Source organism: Dama dama, chromosome 28 (assembly GCF_033118175.1).
Source record: "Dama dama isolate Ldn47 chromosome 28, ASM3311817v1, whole genome shotgun sequence".
NCBI classification, from domain to species: domain Eukaryota; kingdom Metazoa; phylum Chordata; class Mammalia; order Artiodactyla; family Cervidae; genus Dama; species Dama dama.
This window is the reverse complement of record NC_083708.1, coordinates 2,960,609-2,981,546: the sequence shown is the minus strand read 5'-3', so window position 1 is coordinate 2,981,546 and position 20,938 is coordinate 2,960,609.

Below are 20,938 nucleotides of genomic sequence, written 5' to 3'. Positions count from 1 at the left end.
CTCTCTCTTTTTTCCTCTCTTCCTCATTTCTTTTCTTTCCTTCAGCCTTTTCCTCTCTGAAGGTCCCAAACAGACAAGCATTTTCTGGCACGATGTTCACCGAACCACTGCTTTGGCAGCATTAAATATTGGCACATCCTCAGAAAGCTATTTACTCGAATATTTCATTTCCACTGGAGAGTTTTTAGCAAAACACTGTCTTCCTTTTCCCGCAGATGTCTCCTCTTCTCAGTTTCTGAATTATGGTGCTCAGGACCCAGAACAAATTGTCAGGGGCAAAACCTCTGTATCACGTATGCCCATCTGAAGACAGGTGGATAATCCTGACTCTTTTTGCCTGATAGGGAAGACAGTGCCCTGTTTATCAACTCTTCATTTAATGGCTGATTTTATTTTTCCTACACAATCTTTATTATCTGTGAGCTCCCAGATTGCTGCCTTGTCTGCTACCACGATGCGTTCGGTAATTAGTGGCGTTCCAGGTTGAGTTAAACAGACACGCATTACTCTCCCGTGGATTCCTGCTCAGAACTTCCTTCACAAGTGCACCACCAGTCGTCTCTCCTGGGACTCAACAGGATACTGAAGAACATTCAGCTGCTTTTTTAACTTCAAGAAAGAGAGTCCTGGATACCGCTGAGCTCCTCGAAGTCTCCCATTTCCCCTGCTAAGATAATTACATCCAAACAGGTAGTCGTCTTAAGCTCATCAGCTCACCACGCAAGCCTCCACTCCCAGCGAAGATCAGGCTTTTACCATGCAGCAACGAGAGACTCACAAACATCAAACTACAGGCTGCTGATTCTCTAAGTGAATTAAGCCAAACATGTGGAACATACTCTGTGACTGAAATAAAATCCTCTCTTGAATTCTCAGATCAAGTTTTGCATAGCAAAACAGTCCTGCTTTTATGAGACATCCTGAATGAATTCAGTGGTATTAGCCAGCTGGTACGCACTAATGGGAATTCAGACTATCACTTCTGGGCATTTATTTCCTTCTGCTGCTGAAATCATGCCTTCAGTGGCAATCACAGAGCTGTCTTCTTTATTTCCTTCTAAACAGTACAGAAAGAAGAGTTTTACTCTCACCGGTAGAAGAATACATTACCCTATCCAGTAATTTGGATGTTAATTTATGTTTGAATAAGATGTGTTCACTCATCATGCCTTCCCAAACTGTCCCTTTAGACCTGATGGATTCTGATTTGACTTCAAAACTGACTACTGATGATCCTTCAGTGTCAGAAAACATTTTAAAACTATTGAAAATAGGATGGTGTGGTATAACTTTGGGTCCCACTGAGATGCTAAATCAAGAAAAGTTATTCAACCTGCAAGAGCATGAAGGGTCTTATACCCACTTCAAACCTCACACAAGGGACGATTCTCTAGATTTTGAAATCAACTTAGAAAGTCATCCTGAATCTATGCATTCAAATGACCTCAAAAAACAACCTGCCACCACACGTAGACGCTACGTCTGATTTTTCAGAAGTAACCTCTCCTGTAACATTTTCTACAGTTTCAGCAACTCAATCACTTCCAATACTGATTTCTGTGTCCATGTCTGAACTTATGCCAGACTGGAAGTATTTTACAGGTTATCTGACCTTAACATCTGATTTGAAAGACGAAGCCATACCTTCTTCAGGATGGTCCAGATGGGAGCTACAGCCTAGTGAGAAGAGTCAGGAATCTCCTGCAGCAAGCCAGAGGCTTTCTATCGCCACGTCTCTTACTTTGTCTTCCCCGGAGTCTGTCCTGGCACCTTGTCAACTGAGGATCTCTGGTGAGTTTCTCGGTTTTAGTTCAGTAAACTTTCAGAAATGACTTTCTTTTCTACAGAGAAGAGCGAGCCTGTTGTGGTCACAGGTGCTCTAAAGAGCTCTGTAATCAGGGAGGCAGCCAGTTCAGGGGAGATGGCCCCTGCTGTTGTACCTGTCACAGGTGGTTATTCTTAACCTTCTACCACAAAGGCTCTCAGATCAATGCAGGGGCATGTGGGAGATGGCTATGCCGCTGGCAAGCAATCACAAACTGAACTAGTTCAATTCTTTACAATGGATCTTTCAAAGTTTAGAAATAACTCTTATTATTCTCATTTCTTGAAATAGCTTCTTTGTTGGACTGAACACAATATAACAGACACTTTCGAACATTTTCTTCAGTGCTGGTATTTTTTTTTTTTTAAACTGGAAAGATGAAAAAAGTCAAGGGAACTTTATTGGGTTTTCCCATCCTACATGGTGTAGTTTATCATTTTTAATGCAAAGCTGTGATAATTTCATTGTATAAATAATTCAGAATATAAATTAATTTTATGTCCTTTAATGAAAATACCATAGAGTGATTGAAAGGAGATAGCATTTCATATGGGAATTTGAATTCAGAGTTTTGAAATCTTTAATGAAAAGTTATTTTCCATAGATGACTGTTCTTAGTTTAAAGTACTTTAGAAATTACTAATCTCTACCTTTGTAAACTGCTATGAAGCTGAAAGCTGGGAAGCATGCAAAAAAAATGTTTGAAAAGTTGTATTTAAAAGGAAGGATTTTTAAAAAATTATTCTCAAAAGAAGTTCTATCTTGTGGAATTTCAAATGTAATTGTGGCACTTAGTTTTCCTTCAGTGAGAAATTTATTGGTTTTGTGTGTATATATGTATGGGTTTGTGTGTATGCTTCAGAAGAAATGCATCCTGTATTAATATTTTAAAGCTTTTAGGTGTGTACATTATGGCTGGCAACTCAGAAATATGAACAACCAAATCATTATATTTGTTATGTCCAATATGAGATGATGTTCTTTACAACTTTCTAAAAATAACATATTTAATTATGAATTTAAATATAACACCCTCCTTGTACTTTTCCAAGATGATAGGTGGTTGTATAGCTTCTGACTCATTGACAAAGCCCAAGATGATTTCTCACATACAAGGTTCTTAGTAAATGTAGCTGAGTTACACTCCTCTCTGTAATACCCAAGGCCACCTCTGATTATCTAGACAATCAGGATACAAATTCCACATTTCCAGGAAATCAAATCCTAGGTTTGCCCAGCGAAATCTTTTTATGGAACATTTTGCTCACCCACTCCATATGCACACATTCTGTGATGGCTTTGACCTCCTCCATTCTCCTAGCTTCCGTCTAGTTTCTTTCACTTCCCTAACATTTTGAACATGATAATCAATCATTTCCAAGGCATGATGGCATTTTCCAATACCCATCGTATTGGTCATGGTCAAATAAGGGAAAAGTTAGCACACTCCAATTTAGTTCTTGGTGAGTGTTTAATAAAAAGATTATTTACAAATGAGTACTTGGGGAGAGTTTAATGAAAAGATTATTTATCAATACCCGGGTAGACTTTAAGGAAACAATAAAGAATAGTATGGTTTACAGGGACTAGTATCAGTCGAATGTCATCAGTACCCATAGGCCTGAATGGGAAAGGAATGAACAGCTACCAGGACCCAGAAACTTTGGAGCATAGCTGTCAGTTTAGAGCTATGGCCCTTAGGAGAAGGAGACAGGCAGGCCAAGGCAAACTAGTGGGAGAAGCCCAGAAGGTGTAGACACAAGCTCAATCTTCTCTTGTCTCTCTTAATCAAATCCACTCAGGTTCTGGAAATGATCTTTAAAACCACATCTGGTCTAGTATTTTCATGTAAAGAAATGATGAGTGGGCCACAGTAGAATAGCCTGCAGTGCTAAGACCTAGAGTAGGTTTTATAACACCGCCAGAGTATGGAAGGACTGTAGCTGATGCAGGGGGAATTCCTTGCATGTTTTTTAAGTGATCCATTGGATACAGCTGTTTCCTCCCTTCCATGCTATTTCCATACTAGAAAGTATAAAAGGCAGAGAGCCTGTATTTCTGGGTTCCCTTGCTCTGGTGGATTCCTCACATTTCACTGGGTTGCTGAGAGAAAAAAGAAGATATCCCAAGCACCTTCTTGTGATCAGCAAAATATCAAGGTGCGCTCTCTACTAATATGCTTCCTAGAGTGTGGTGTGATATTGACGTGTGTGGTTGCTGTTCTGCCACCCAGTGACAGCTCTGTTATGCTGAATGAATGGTGATGTGTTCAGCCATCCCCTAAACAAATCCAGTCTTTGTGGTTTGGTCTAACTCATGAAGAAAATGAAGTTTAAGAGAAAAAAAAGGAACATTTTCTACCAGTTGGGAAGAATATAAATGAGAGCAACCAGAGCCCATCCAAATATTCTCTGATACCACTGAGCAACCAAAATAGCACAAAATGAAAAGTTTACATGGATTCCATTTGTCCCATTCATACTTGTAACATTTCAAGTTAAAAAGTCCTGTGCAGTATTAATAAAATTCTAGAAAATGGCAAAAAGATATTTTTCTCTAGGAATAAAAGGATGAGTCAGACTAACATTTAATCGTATAATTTGCCACATTATTAAGTATAAAGAACTTGACACCCAATTTAAACTTTACTGAGAATATTTAGAGAATGTTTATTTTTCTTTTTATTTTTCTGTTCTAAGGGATTTATATTATGTCCAGATCTTTTTGGCATATGTTATTATTAACAAACATAATAAATAGCTCACAACAATATTTATTCCCATTCTTAAAGTTGAAACATAAGAAGTAGTTCCATTAAACGTGTAAACTAGTCAAAATGCCTTATGTGCACATATTTCTTCTTATGTTATTTAGAAAATCTAATAGGAAAATTAATTATTTAAATAACCCCCAAATCAAACTATTTCTGCTTATTACTCTAGAGAAGTTTAAAAGGTGAAATTTGTTGAATACCTTACAAGTAGATAAATGAAAAAATAATATCTTTATTTGAGGTCTCAGAAGTGTGAGCACTTAGTATTATGTAGACACTATATTTTAAAAGTATAAAGCAGTTTCAGACAAATTCAAATGGGATAATCATTGGACCTTGATCAAGTCATTTTTTAAGTGGAGGAGAGCAGGAAGAAAAATGTTGAAAAAAAAAAAGACAATGAGAGAACTTGTTTATAATGTATAAAAATAAATGATAATGTAAATGTTATTATAGGGATTCAGATAAAAATAAATAAAAGTCCAGATATTTATACTAGCTATAGACTTATATAAAAGGAGGGATTTTAAAAGATTTTAATACTTAACTAAATTTGTTGATATGTTCTGTTATTTTGAAAATTCTTCTTCTGTATCTTACATGGAAATAAATTATATGAACATTAATTAGATACAATTACAAAATAAAACATTAAATAATCTAAATAAAACTTAATATTTCTTTGATCTCTAACTGGAAATTTTTAATCTCGAGGAAAAAAATAGAAAACTATAAATAAAATGTTGATAGTGAGTATATTCATAATAGGGGCTTCCCTGGTAGCTCAGCTAGTAAAGAATCTGCCTGCAATGCAGGAGACCTGGGTTTGACCCCTGGGTTGGGAAGATCCTCTGGAGAAGGGAACGGCTACCCACTCCAATATTCTGTCCTGAAGAATTCCATGGACTGTATAGTTCATGGGGTTGCAAAGAGTCGGATATGAATGAGCAAATAGAATAACTAAAATAAATACTCTTCTAAGTCAAAAATGGTCATAAACATAATTAAAGCAGATATATGCAAAACCATGTTGCCTGCTAAGATAGACTTATGACTGTAAAACACTTTGCCAAATTAAAGTGAAGAAACTGACCATTGGAATAGTAAAATAATTTGCTATAACAAACAATATAAATATATTTCAAAATCAGAAGCAATTGAAGACAGCAAATTTAGAATGTAACAAATGTTATCTGTTTGCCATTTTTATGTTTATTTTTAATTGTAATACTTTGATTGGTGAAGATTCTCTACTCTTTGGGGGGAAAGTAAATGGATACCATCTTTTCAGAGGATTACTTGCCACCAGAAATGCTTAAGTTTTAAAATACTAATTTCAATTTTAGAAAGTTATTATTGTTGTTGTTTTTCAGCTGCTTAGTTGTATCTGACTCTTTGCAACAATATGGACTATAGCACACCAGGCTTCCCTGTCCTTCACCATCTCCCGGAGTGTGTTCAAACTCATGTCCACTGAGTCCGTAATGCCATCCAACAATCTCATCCTCTGTCGTCCCCTTCTCCTCCTTTCTTCAATCTTTTCCAACATCAGGGTCTTTTCCAGTGAGTTGGCTGTTCACATCAGGTGGCCGAAGTATTGGAGCTTCAGCTTCAGCATCCGTCCTTCCAATGAATATTCAGGGTTGATTTCCTTTAGGTGGACTGGTTGGATCTCCTTGCTGACCAAGAGTCTTCACCAGCACCACAGGTCGAAAGCATACATTTTTCTGTGCTTAGCCTTCTCTATGGTTCAACTGTCACATCTGGACATGACTGCTAAAACACCATAGCCTTGACTATGTGGACCTTTGTCAGCAAAGTGATGTCTCTGCTTTTTAATATGCTGTGTAGGTTTGTGATAGCTTTTCTTCCCAGGAGCAAGTGACTTTTAATTTCATGGCTGCAGTCACCATCCTCAGTGAGTTTGGAGCCCAAGAAAATAAAATCTGTCACTGTTTCCTACCCCCAACATATTTGCCATAAAGTGATGGGACTGGATGCCATGACCTTAATTTTTATAATGTTTAATTTTAAGCCTGCTTTTCACTCTCCTCTTTCACCTTCAATAAGAGGCTCCAGTTCCTCTTGGCTTTCTGCCATTATGGTGGTGTCATCTGCATATCTGAGGTTACTGATAATTCTTCTGTCAATCTTCAATCCAGCTTGTGCTTCATCCAGTCTATTGTTTCCCATGATGTACTCTGGGTAGAAGTTAAACAGGGTGAAAATATACAGCCTTGACATACTCCTTTCCCAATTTTGAACCAGTCTGTCGTTCCATGTTTGGTTCTAACTGTTGCTTCTTGACCTGCATGCAGGTTTTGTAGGAGGCAGGTAATGTGGTCTGGTACTTTCATCTCTTTAAGAATTTTCCAGTTTGTTGTGATCCAAAAAATCAAAGGTTTTAATGTAGTCAATGAAGCAGAAGTAGATGTTTTTCTGGAATTCTCTTGCTTTTTCTATTATCCAACAGATGTTAGCAATTTGATTTCTTGTTCCTCTGCCTTTTCTAAATCCACGTTGTATATCTCAAAGTTCTTGGTTCACGTACTGTTGAAGCCTAGCTTGAAGGATTTTTAGCATTAACTTCCTAGCACATGAAATGAGTGCAACTGTGAGATAGTTTGAATATTCTTTGACCCTGTCTTTCTTTGGGACTGGAATGAAAACTGACCTTCTCCAGTCCTGTGGCCACTGCTGAGTTTTCCAAATTTGCTGGCATATTGAGTTATTATTGATATACCCAAATTTTGTTATTAAAATCATATTAAAATTATAAATATTTGAAAACAGGTGTGTCTTAAAGAGTGGATTCCCAGGTGGCTCAGTGGAAAAGAATCCACTTGCCAATGTAAGAGATTCAGGAGATGTGGGTTTGATCCCTGGGTCCGGAAGATCCCCTGGATGAGGAAATGCCACCAACTCCAGTATTCTTGCCTGAAGAATCCCATGGTCAGAAGAGACTGTGGGCTACAGTCCATGGGGACACAACTGAGTGACTGCACGCACTGAGCATGTATGCATGCACATATCCTAAAGGGGTGGTTGTACTAAATAGATGTTGACGCAAAAATATGCTTCACTTATACTCTTGAGTGGAATTGATAAGACTACATATACAACAGATTTGCAAAGGTATGTAGCACAAGCATACTACACATGTACATGCATTAGATTCTTTCAAAATATTAATGTTGCTTTTAATATGCCTTTTATTTTCTGAACGTTTTACACATATTTTATACTCATGATAAAATATGTTTTTGCAAATGTTTGTGTATGGTGAGTTAAAATAACATTTTAGAAAACACATTTAATTACTTCATTCACATTAGATTAAAATGATCTAATTTTTATAAGAATCAGGAAAATATTTATGGGAAAATAATTGCTTATTAACATTATTATAGTTACAATAGAGTCAACTGAAAAAAAAAACTGTCATATGTACCTCTGATATTCATAATATTCAAACATGCCTTGCACTTCTTAAGCTAAATTGCCATGTATAGGTTGAAACCATTAGTCACATGGCTGCTGCATTCTTTACATTTTAGTGAAATTGGAAAAAAAAAATGAAACAGTTTTAATCACATGGTTTTATTTAATATTCAGATGTTTACTGACTGACTACTTTGTGACAGGCACCAGATACTGCTATATATTTTTTTTATTTGTCCATTTGACCCAGAAGTGCTCAGGTATGAATTATACCTTCTACATTTTTTATTGGAATATTATTGGTTTACAATGCTGTGTTAGTTTCTATTGTACAATGAAGTGAATCAGCTATCTGTATACATCTATACTTCCCTCCCACCCCTCATTCTCCTTCTAGGTCATTGCAGAGCACTGAACTGAATTCCCTGTTCTATTCAGCAGCTTCCTGCTAGCTATTTCCTTTACACATGGCAGTGTATATATGTCAGTCCTAATCTCCCAATTTGTGCAACCTCCCCTTCCTCCTCTGTCCACATTCCATTCCCTGTGTCTGTGTACCCATTCTTGCTTTGGAAATGGGTTCATCTGTACCATTTTTATAGATTCCACATATGTGCCTTAAAATATGGTATTTGTTTTTCTCTTTCAGAAGTGTTCAGATATGAATTACACCTTTTAAAACTATTATTAACTGTTTCTCATTTCTATTTCTTGGCAAATTTTAAATCATGTTTTTACTGTAGGGTTTGCAAATAACTCATTCTTATGTTTATATTTCCTAAGCCAACAAATTTAGAGGAAGAAGCTTTTCTTTGGTGAAAACTATTAAGAACCAGAGGAGACAGGCACATGCAACTGACAGGTGACACCTTCTACTGCACCTCCCCAGTTACCACTGCAGGGGAGACTAGTCCTGGGAGCTGGGAAGCATTTACACAGAGACAGAAGTTTTTGTTGCAGTTTCTAATAGTCACTTTCGATCTAATTTACTTGCAATTTATAAAACAAATTCCATCTAGAACTCACCCTGTAATGAACACCTCTGGTTTTCCTCCAGGTTAAACTGCTGAAACCCAGCAGGTTTCAGAAATAAATTCAGGGTAGTAATAAATTCAGAAGTAACATTCTGACATTTTCTTCCCTGTGCATTTCCCATCATCTTCCACAAATAAATGCTCTTTGTTTTTTGTGTTGTGCTAGTTTGCAGCTTTCAGGAGCATTCATTATTTGCATGTTATCCCCACTAGTCATTACCATAAATTGTATCATTGACACCATGTACAAAATATAGTAGAGTGAATATAGTAATTTAATAATACATTTTTTTTCATGACTGTTATAGTTCTTTGGTTTCAAAACACTTTCATCTTTATTGTTGAATAGCATCTCCGCAGCATGTAGAAAATTAATTGCATAGACCAGAGACTGAAAGTATGGCTTGCAGGTCAAACCTGGCCAGGTCCACTGTTTTTGTAATGAATTTTGCTGGAACATAGCCTTGCTCATTTGTTTACATATTTTCCATGACTGATTTTGCAGTGTGGCAGCCATCAGTTTCCAAAGTACTGTTAGAATATGCATCTTCTAAGGCATGCAATAAAAGCAGTTGAGTTAGTTTGCTTCAGTATTCAGAGTTAACTAATACTAGGAACAAAACACGGGCTTCCCAGGCGGCTCTAGTGGTAAAGAACTCAATGAAGGAGACATAAGAGACACAAGTTCAATTCCTGGTAGGGAAGATACCCTGGAGGAGAGCATGGAAACCTACTCCCATGTTCTTGCCTGTAGAATCCCATGAACAGAGGAGCCTCATGCGATATAGTCCAAAGTTTTGCAGAGTCAGACACAAATGAAGTGACTTAGCATGCATGCATGCAAGAGCAAAGTGAACATACTAGCTCTGAAATATAAGGTGTGCAATTTTAACTATGTCACTAAATCCCTTTGTATTGTATTTAAACTGGCATTGCACAAGTTAAAAATGAATGGTCAAAGTTTAGCTAAAAATTGAAAATTTTCTTGGAATGACATTAAACAGCAAGTGAAAAATACTGTGAAAAGATGGAGAAGACCACAGAAAACAAGGGAAAAGCTTTATATTTTAGTACTTCAATGGGACTTTTTTTTTTTTAAACAAATGACCCCATATTTTCATTTTGCACTTGGTTTGTAAGTGCAGCCCTGCCCATGCTGCTGCTGTTCTGGAATTTTCTTCCCACCTCCTCCAGGCCTGTTTCAGGTAGTTCTTCAGGTAAAATCCTCCAGGGTGTGTTCTTACATGTTTCCCCTCTCTCTTTCCTCCTTTTCACACACCCTTCAGACTCCTCGCAATTCTCATTATTTTATTTAAAATTTATCTTTGAAAGGACAGCACCTGCATTCATGGCTTCAAACCCATGCAGAGGTCTAAATACTCTTGTATTTTTTTTTTATTGATCAGTCCCTCAAAAACCTAAAAATCTTTATCTCCCCCAAACTGCAACCTCTATCTCCCTACCCATACTTTTCTCCCCTTACTTATACCTTGGACGTGAAATTTATGTCCATCTAGATTTCCAAACTTCAGGGTAAACTGTGGTTTATCAAAACTATTTTGAATTCTATCTACAAGGCTGTCTCCAGCAGTTTTTCATCTCAGATCTCTGCAGTCACTCCAGTTTAAACTCGTCACTTCTTTTGAACTTCTTCAGTTCTCTCTAAAATTGGAGATGCTGTAGTCTCCATTTTCCTGATCCCTCTTCTGTTACTTTCAGAGTGACTTTTATTTTTCATCTTCTTATGTGATTTTTTTTTTATTCCTCTGCTTAAAAAACTACAGCGAATCTTCATTTCCAGTAAGAAAAAGTTTAAAATTCTAAGCATTCCAGCTACAATATTCAACCTTGATTTTATCATCTGAGGCTCTTCTCTGCCACTTATTTCCACCCTATTTATGACTAACTCTCTTCAATCCAATCACAGTCTTACAGCTCTGCTCTTTGGTGTCCATATTACCAATCAAAGCTATGGTTTTTCCAGTAGTCATATATAAGTGTGAGAGTTGGGCCATAAATAAGGCTGAGCGCCAAAGAATTGATCTTTTGAAATTGTGGTGCTGGATAAGACTGTTGAGAGTCCCTTGGACAGCAAGGAGATCAAACCAATCAATCCTAAAGGAAATCAACCCTGAATATTCATTGGAAGGACTGATGCTGAAGCTGAAGCTCTAACACTTCGGTCACCTGATGTGAACAACTGATTCACAGGAAAAGACTCTGATGCTGGCACATGTTGAAGACAGGAAAAGAAGGAGACAACAGAGGATGAGATGGTTGGATGACATCACTGGCTCAGTGGCCATGAGTTTGAGCAAACTCTAGGAGATGGTGAAGGACAGAGAAGCCTGGTGTGCTACAGTCCATGATGTTGCAAAGAGTTGGACATGACTTAGCGAGTGAACAACTAAGTCCCTCCATATGGGTGCCCTCTATTGCATAGTTTGTGAGAATATCTGTATTCAGAAATGAAATACATATAATATATTTACTTTTTCATATTCTTTTACATTATGGTTTATTACAGGATATTGAATATAGTTCCCTGAGCTGTACAGTGGGGCTTCCCTGGTGGCTCAGATGGTAAAGAATCTGCCTGCAATGCAGCATACCCTTGTTCATCCTTGTTTATCCATCTTACATATACTAATTTTCACCTGCTTAGTCCCAAATTCCCAACCCAACTCTCTTCCCAACCCAACTTTGGCAACTACAAGTCTGTTCTCTATATCTGTGAGTCGTTTCTGGTAAAACACCTATCTTAAAGCTGGTTGCAAAGACTGCCATCAACATATTAAAAGTTAGAGAGTCTTATCTGTGAAGGCTGCTATGACCAGAGTCACATAAGCTGGATGTTCAGAAACTGGAGGGAGGGAAAATACCCTAAAATGCCCTAAGCATGGATGAAGTGTCTGACCCCCTAAGGAAGAAGATGAATAGCTCTGTATACAGTAATCTCAGGTAATTATGAATATATCTGATCAGCATGCCTTTAGTTATCAAATGACTTGGCACCAGGAGATGCTAGGTTTCTGGTGAGACACATAAAGATGGGGAAGTCCTGTCTGTTTCTGAGCTTGATTCTAGGAAGTGCTGCTGGTTCCTTGATTAAGGAAGTGCTCTTTCCTCTAGGGAAAGGATTCAGCACAGCTGGAGTCTGAGGCAGAAGCCAGTTCCACAACTAGAGTTGAATGAGTATAGCATTAGATGTTCCAAGCAGAGGACCTAAATAACTCAGTCCTGTGACCTAGGTCAGTGTTATAAGACATTCAGGGGTCAGTCACAGGGAGGAAATGATTTGCCCAAGAAACAGCACACTCAATGGACATCTCTGGATATTATGGGAATTAAGATGAAACACCTGGTCTCAAGGATAATTTTAATAATAGTATCTGCCATTTATTCAATACCTGCTTAGTAATTGACAGCTACCTAGTCCCCTCCAAACTTTGCAGATGAGAACCAGGTGGAGACTGTCCTGGCTCAGGTCCCTTAGCAAGTAAGTATCTCATAAGCATTGCAACTGGAGTTGGCAATTCCCAGCTCTAACTCCAATGAACTGTAAGGACAAGATACCAATTCAATGAAGACAGTGAGTCTCTTTTTATTTTTCATGCCTTGACTGTCTCCCTTTCTAGCATAGATCTCGGCGGGGCCATCTGGGGAATGTCTCCCTTCTCTGTGGGGGCTGGGATGCAGGGTGACAAGGTTCAAAATTGGAGTAGGGACCTGCAACTCATGGGCTTCTGCCCATAGGTAGGGCCAGCATGCCTAGTTCTTTCATCAAAACCTTTTCCAAAAGAAAGAAGCATGTGGCCAGTGGGATAGATGTGGTGGTGTTTTCTGGACTCCCTGTTCTAGAGAATCTTGGAGAGTGCACCTATTACTTGTTTCTCCACAGAGGCAGGTTTTCCCATTCTGTATTCCTATTGTCAGTCACTTGCACATAGAAAATGGATAAAACTCTGTTTCTGTTACCTCCCAAATCTGTTTATACTTGAAGCATGTGGTGCAAAATGACAAGTTGTCACTTTATAAACATCAGTCAGTAGTATTTTGAGATGAAATTTAATGTCAACCCAGGAGCCCCTGGTGGCTCAGATGGTAAAGAGTCTGCCTGCAGTGCAGGAGACCTGGTTTTGATCCCTGGGTCAGAAGATCCCATATAGAAGGAAATGGCAACCCACTCCAGTATTCTTGCCTGGAGAATCTCATGGATGGAGGAGCCTGGCAGGCTACATACAGTCCATGGGGTCACAAAGAGTCGGACACAATTGAGTAGCTTCACTGTCATTTAATATTAATAGTTAAGGTATTATTTAAACCCCTAGACAGTGTCTTCATCTGAGTGTAACAGAGATTAGTGTAACTTGTGTTCCTCCTGAATAACCATGTTTCACTTCCCACACATCTAAGTGAGGATGTCCTCATCTCTGTGGTTTGAGTGACATGCTGCTGAACAGAACATGTCTCCTATCCTCCCAGAGCTTAAACTCCAGTAGAGAGAGACAGATAGTAAAGACTAAGTATAACAAACCTGTATTTCTCTGCAACATGTTATATACAATAAAATGTATGTTGTGTACCCAGTCAGTAAGGTGTGTCTGACTCTTTGTGACTGCATAGCCTGTAAGTCTCCTCTGTCCATGGGATTCTCCAGGCAAGAATACTGGTGTGGGTTACCAATGCCATTTGCTTGACATTGTCTAAGAACAAAAGGGGAATTTTGTGTGGTGGAGCAAGTGAGCAAGAGGAAGACTTGTAGAGGATGAGGTCAGGTGGATAATAGGGGAGAGGAAAAAAGTCAGATTCCAACAACTTTAGGTTATTAGAAGGGTTTGTGTTGTGAGTGAAACAAAATCTTGCCATAGGTTTGAGTAAGACAGTGACAGGATCTGAGGGATCATTCTGCCTGAGTATCGCTTAGTATTGATTAGTGCGTGTGATTGCTGAGTACTGATTAGTGAGCAGGGTGGGCAGACATAGGCAGGATACCAGCTAGGAGGCTAATGCACTCGTCCAGGTGACAAATGACCTTTGGCTCGATATAGGCAATGAAACCAGATAAATGGTCAGATTCTGGATCTATTTTGAAGGTTGACCCAGCAGTATTTGCTGATGCATTGGCTTATTTTTATTTGTTTTGGTAATCAGATTTTTCTTTAAGCAGAGAAAAATGTCTTAAGATACCTCTGAAGATAAAGGAAAAACTAGGCAAACCAATTTTTCCAGACAAATACCTATATGCTACAAATAGGCATATCTGACATTTTATCAACTCTAAATGATACCTAACAATATCTGTATTACAATGTAAAAGTCTGATACATTCATAATGACATTCTTGATGATGGCCCTGAGGCACAGAAAGACACTTTGACCCCTGCATGGTCATGCATTAAAAAACCACATTTGGCATGAAATATGAGTTTGGTGCTCTGCACTTACACTTATCTTATATATTTATGTGTGACTTTGTGTTGAATGGAGGCACTCTCTGCTAATTATATTTAATAATTCAAGCTACGTGTGCCCTATGTGATAGTATAACTAGAATAGTACATATATGTATGTGTGTATATGTATGTATGTGTATAGACTTGGGTATGTGCTTGTGTGTTTGTATATAGCAAGAAGTCCATATGAAGTAGACAGACCTAAGAATATAATGTTAACTATTAAGAGAACAGATGCCAGAATTCGAAAATATGGAAAGGGAAGAAGACAGATGCCAGGATGAGATTTTATAATACTGACTCTGAAATTTTGCAAATGTGACACAAGCTGTAGAATTATAAATATATTTTGATGAACAGGCTGTTACTTTTCTAGGGCTGCCACAACAAAGAATGGTTTGCGCTTTCTTCAAATCACCCGCAAAATACTGGGTGATTTGAAACAACAGAAATTTGTTGTCTCATAGTCCTGGACCCTAGAGGTCTGAAAACAAGGTGCTGGTAGGGCCACAGTCTTACTCTGAAGCCTCAGCTGAGTCCTCCCTTGCTCACCTGTTTCTAGAGGGGCTGTCAACCCTTGGTGCTCCTTGACTCGCAGCTGCATCACTAATTTCTGCCTTCTCTTCTCACATGGTGTCCACCTTGTGTGTTTTACCATCTTCCTGCAAGGACACACAAAAAACAAACAAGATTTTAAAAACCTTGAGTCATATAATTTCATTGCTTGTTTATATGGCAGAAGCTTAGAGGATGGACAAACCCTAAAATTCCCATTCTGTGACTTTCTGACTCTGACTTTTTAGAAATGTTATCTGATTAGTCTCTGTTATTAAATGGGGCTACCACTAGCTTTGTGGAGTTAATTTTTAGGATTATATAAATATATATATATAATATATATATACAATCTTATTATATAATTATATATATATATAAAATATATATATAAATTTCTGTCACAGTGCCACCTGAATGCTAACCTCTCCCTAAACCTTTGCTTTTTTAATTCAACTCTGTACTCTGTTTAGTTTCTGGGCTACTGCCTCAGCCACAGTTAAGCATTTCTGTTCCTTTGAGTAACTGAAACATCAGCTTCACGCTTGCCCTGAATTTTATTGACATGTGCTCTTCGTTGATTTGATTACTTACTATTGACTAATTTGCTCTCTTGACATTTTATTTCTAGGTCTAGCCACACTCTTGCATCTCTTGTAGTTGTAAATCTCTGATTGTATTTGACCAGAGGTTTCTAACCCTTCCTTAGGTCTCTTTAGTTCCTATTAACATTTCAATTATCCTCAGTTCAAGTATGTTCAGTAGCTGATGCTCTGGGGCTCCCTAAGGCCCATGCAAGCCTGCCCTCTCTTTCCTGAGATACGGACACCTTATCCTGAATTCACACACTGATGGGGTCCAGTGTCTAACCCCTACTCTCAACTTTGAATTACATGATGCTCCCAGTGTAGAAATAACATTAATTCCTATATTCTTATAATATTTCTCTTCCTTTTTCTCCAAAACTGCCATGATATTTTACTTTTTGAACAGTTATTTAATGCTTAAGAAACATGACATGAATATTCAGTCTATATTTGCAAATGCAAAAGCAATTCTAGATAGAATTTAGAAAATTCAGTGGAGGTGCACAAATTTTTTGATCTAAGACTATAGCCAATAAATTATATTTTTCTATTTGATTTTTATGTATGCTCTTATTTTGGGTGGAGCCTCTCTAAGTAACTTACCATTTGGCTTAGATTTTGGATAATATTTATTTCCTGTAGTGTTTTTTTTTTTTTTTCTATTGATATATCTTCTTTTGATACCAGTGCCTCTGTCATTCTTTATAGCAGTCTGACGACCTTTCTATAATGGAGGGAAATAAAGTTGTGTTTTATAATTTTGATAGTGGAAATTAATGGTGAAATTATGTGCTTTTGTGCATTTAATATTTGTCCATGAAGGTATGTAAGTATCATTGTTTATACTTGAAAGAAGTCATCTTCTATTTTTCTAAAACCAATAGGTCCTGTATTTAAAATAAGATTTTTCACAAACAGGTTGAAAGAAATGTATTTATTTTTATTAACCCCATAGGAATCACCCCACATTTTATACTTATTTAATTTTTAAAAGCACAAGAAATATATGCTATCAATTTTTTTTTAATTATTTATTTTTAATTGAAGGTTGATTGCTTTACAGGATTTTACTGTTTTCTGTCAAATGGACAAAAATTAGCCATAGGTACACCAATGTCCCCATCCTCCCAAGCCTCTCTCTCATATCCCTCCCCATCCCCCTTCTAGATTGTTACAGAGCCCATGAGTCATACAGCAAATTCCCATTGGTTATCTTTTTACATATGATATCGTAAGTTTCCATGCTACTCTCTCCATACACCTTACCCCCTCCTCACCCCCCTCCCCCCATGTCCACAAGTTTGTTCTCTATGTCTGTTCCTCCTTTGCTGACCTGCAAATAAATTCATCAGTACCATCTTTCTAGATTCCATATTAGTATCTGATAATTATCTTTCTCTAACTTACTTCACTCTGTATAACAGGCTCTAGATTTGTCTACCTCATTAGAACTGATTCATATGTGTTCCTTTGAGGATCCAAGTGTCTATCCCTGCCACCTTGAGAGCAGTGGGGTAGTTAAGATTACAGAATAGAGCCCTTCCCACATGGGTTTTAGAGGTTCTTTTTCCAGTCCTTTACCCATCCTTGGTCCCCTGGCTGGTGGAATGGACTGTTATGCCTAAAGATATGGGTAGTCTATCAATTGTCCATCTATGTATTTGAGAGATTGTGTGTCCTAACCCTCGTAGCTGCCTATGTAAGTCCAAGTTCTCCAGTTCTCTGGTGTCTCCCCTTAAGTTGACTAGCGGGTGTGGTTGTCTATATAGGATTTCAAATTGCAAAATCCTATCTCTTCCTAGGGTGAACACCTCACCTTTAAGAGGGCCACAGGTAACATGTCTACCCAAGATAAGCTGGTCTCCTGGCATAGTTTTTCTAGGGTTTGTTTGAGGGTTCAGCTCATGTGTTCCACTTTCCCTGAGTTCTAGGGATGGTAGGCAGTATGCAATTTCCACCAGATTTTCAAAGCCCTTACCAACTGTTGTACTGCCTCAGCTACAAATGCCAGTCCATTGTCCGACACTATGGTCAGATGCATTCCATATCTGGAGACAGTGTCTTTCAGGAGCGCCTTGGTTTCTTCTCTTTCTCAGGTCAGGTAGGAAAGGCTTCCACCCAGCCTGAAAACATGCAGATAAAGGCTAAAAGGTATCTAAATCCTTGACTTGGGGTGATTTCAGCGACGTCTTCTTCCATATCCTCAAAGGGGGATAGTCCAGAATGTTGTCTGCCTGCCAGCCTACTAGGCCCTTGGCAAGTATTATTTTGTAAACAGGTTACGCATCACTGGGAGACAGAACAGAATGCCGGGAGGTGAGCAATGAGATAGTGCCAGCCTAGCAAAGTCTCTAAGGCGGTCTTGACCATATAGGTCAGTTCATGTTGCTGGTGGAGCAGCCTGCAGGCTAGCATTCCAGAACATGGACTCAGTGGTCTTGGGTGATCCATCATCCTGTCTTGGCCTTGGTTCCTCCTTCCTTTTTTATGCATTTTTCCTTCTCGGAAGAGTACCTGGGTGCAGCCAGTTTCTCTGGGGCCAGCAGGACTTTTGGTTTATCTGGTGGCTGCTCCTGGGTGGCCTCCTTGGTGGCTGCATTAGCCTGGTGGTTCCCTCTGGCCACCGGCTCACCACCCTTCTGGTGGCCTTGGCAGTGGGTGACTGCCACCTCCTTTGGTTCCCATACTACTTCCAGAAGTTTCAGGATTTTGGCTTGGTTTTTAATCCCTTTTCCTTCTACTGTAAGAAATCCTCTTTCCTTGTACAAGTCTCCGCGGACATGTAGAGTAGCAAAAGCATACCATGAGTCAATATAGATGTTGCCTTGCTGTTCTCAGCTGAGTTCCAGTGCCCTGATTAATGCTTATAACTCCACTCTCTGTGCTGACCATCCTTGAGGAAGCACCTCTGCTTCCACCACTTCAGAGTCAGACACCACAGCATACCCAGCCATCTTCTTCCTGTTCTCCAGGAAGCTGCAGCCATCAGTATACAGGACCAGCTCTGGGTTGTGGAGTGGCTTATCAGTCAAATCCAGCATACTAGAAAAGAGTTCATCTAGTATTTCTAAGCAATCATGGTCCAAGGGCCACGATTTGTCAGTTAGGAAGGTAGCTGGGTTTAGAGTCCATACAACTTCCAGTTTTACCAGCGGATTTTCATGTAGTAACCCTTGATACTGAGTCATCTGTGCATGCGTGAGCTGATGGCGGCCTCTGCTACCCATCAGAATTGCAACTGAGTGCAGGGCTATAACATTTAGGTTTCACCCCAATGTTAACTTGTCAGCCACCCTCGCTTAGCAAGATAGTGGCCGCTAATGCTCAGAGGCAACATGGCCATCCGGCCACAACCAAGTTGATCTGTTTAGACAAGTAGGCCACCGGCCTTTGCTGGGGTCCAAATTCTTGGGTCAAGACTCCCAAGGCCATTCCATTCTTTTCGTGAAAAAAGAGATTGAACTCTCTGGTTACATCAAGAAACCCTAGATCTGGGGCCTCGGAGAGTTTAGCCTTAACTATTTGAAATGCCGCCTCTTGGCTTGGTCCCCATTTAAGGGAAGACTTTTCTTCTTTCTTATATAGGTGTCTGGCAAGGTATGAAAATCCAGAGATCCATGTCCTGCAGAATCCTGTTGCTCCCAGGAACTCATGGACCTTCTGGCGAGTGGTAGGGGTAAGGATGGTGTAAACTGCTTGTTTCCTTTCAGTTCCCAGCATTCACTGGCCCTGCATGATGTCAAAGCCTAGATATCTGACTTGTCTTTTACAGATCTGTGCCTTTTTCTTTGGTACCTGGTACCCAGCTTCCATTATCAGAGAGGAGGGTTTTTGTTCCTTCCAGGCATTGAACCTGCATTGTGCTGTCCAGAAGAATGTCTCCAACGTATTGAAATAGAACATAGTCTAACTCCTGTCTAGGAAATTTAGCCAAGTCAGAGGCCAAAGCTCTGCTGAAGAGAGTAGGGGAGTACTTGAACCCCTGAGGATGCCTCGTCCTAGTGAGCTGTTCGTTTCCTGTGTGAGGGTTTTCCCACTCAAAGGCAAATAGTCGTGGGCTGACAGATGCAACCCAGAGGCATCTTTCAAGTCCAAGCAAGTAAACCATTCGGCTGTGAAAGGGATCCTAGTAGGGTGTATGAATTAGGCAGTGCCAATTACAGAGTAATTGTTGCCTCATTTACAGCTCTTAAATCTTGAACTGGACAGTAGTCATGCACCCCTGGCTTCTTCACAGGCAGTAACAGGGTGCTCCAGGGTGACTGGCATTCCATCAGAAGTCCCTGTTGGAGTAGTCTGTCTAAATGAGCCTGCATTCCCAGTTGGGCCTCCTGGGGAATTGGACACTGTTGAAGTTTTACAGGATGAGCTCCTGGTTTCAGATCAATCAGGATGGGAGCATGGTGTTTTGTCAGACCCAGAGGATTTTCCTCTGCCCAAACTAGTGGGTATCCAGTCTCTAATTCAGGAGGAATGGTCCGTCCTCCTGGAGGGGAAGAATACAGGCACCATTCTTCTCTCCTTATAGCAAGAGCATAATCAAGGAGGAGGGTGGTCCTTCTAGCTTTAGACAAGCTGACCCATCAGCAGAAAAGGAAATCTAGGCCCCCATCTTAGCAAGCAGGTCTCTTCCCATCAAGGGAACAGGGCAGTTGGGCAGGTAGAGGAATTTGTACACTACCTCATGACCCCCCAGTTGGCATTGCCACGGACTACAAAATGACCTGCAGGTCTGGGCGCCTGTGGCCCCAATGATGGTGGCTTCTTTTCCCTAGAAGGGGGCTACCTGCTGGGTGACCACTGAATGCTCAGCACCTGTGTCCATCATAAAGTCAATCGGATGACCTCCTACTTGAATTCTGACCATAGGCTCTTGGGGGCCCAGTTGGAGAGAGCCTGATCCCCTCTATTCAGATTCTACTCCAGCTAGCCCGATCAGATTAGCACTGGGTGGCTTGGGTTGGTATCGGCTCAGTGAGCCTGCTGCTTTGGTGTTCTTCTCAGGGTGACTGAGGCACTCATTTTTCCAGTGCCCCTTTTCCTTGCAATAGGCACACTGATCGTGGCTGAAGGGAATTCTCCTTTTCAGATTTGGGCCTCTTGCTTTATGGGGTGGTCCCACTGGGGGTGCAGGCTTTGATAGGACAGCTGCCAAGAGTGCGGCTTTTTGCCTCATCTTCTTTTCTGCTTCTCAGCGTGCTGTTTGCTCGCAATTGACAAAGACTTTGTTGGCTATTTCTAGCAGTTCTGTGGCATTTTTGCCTGCA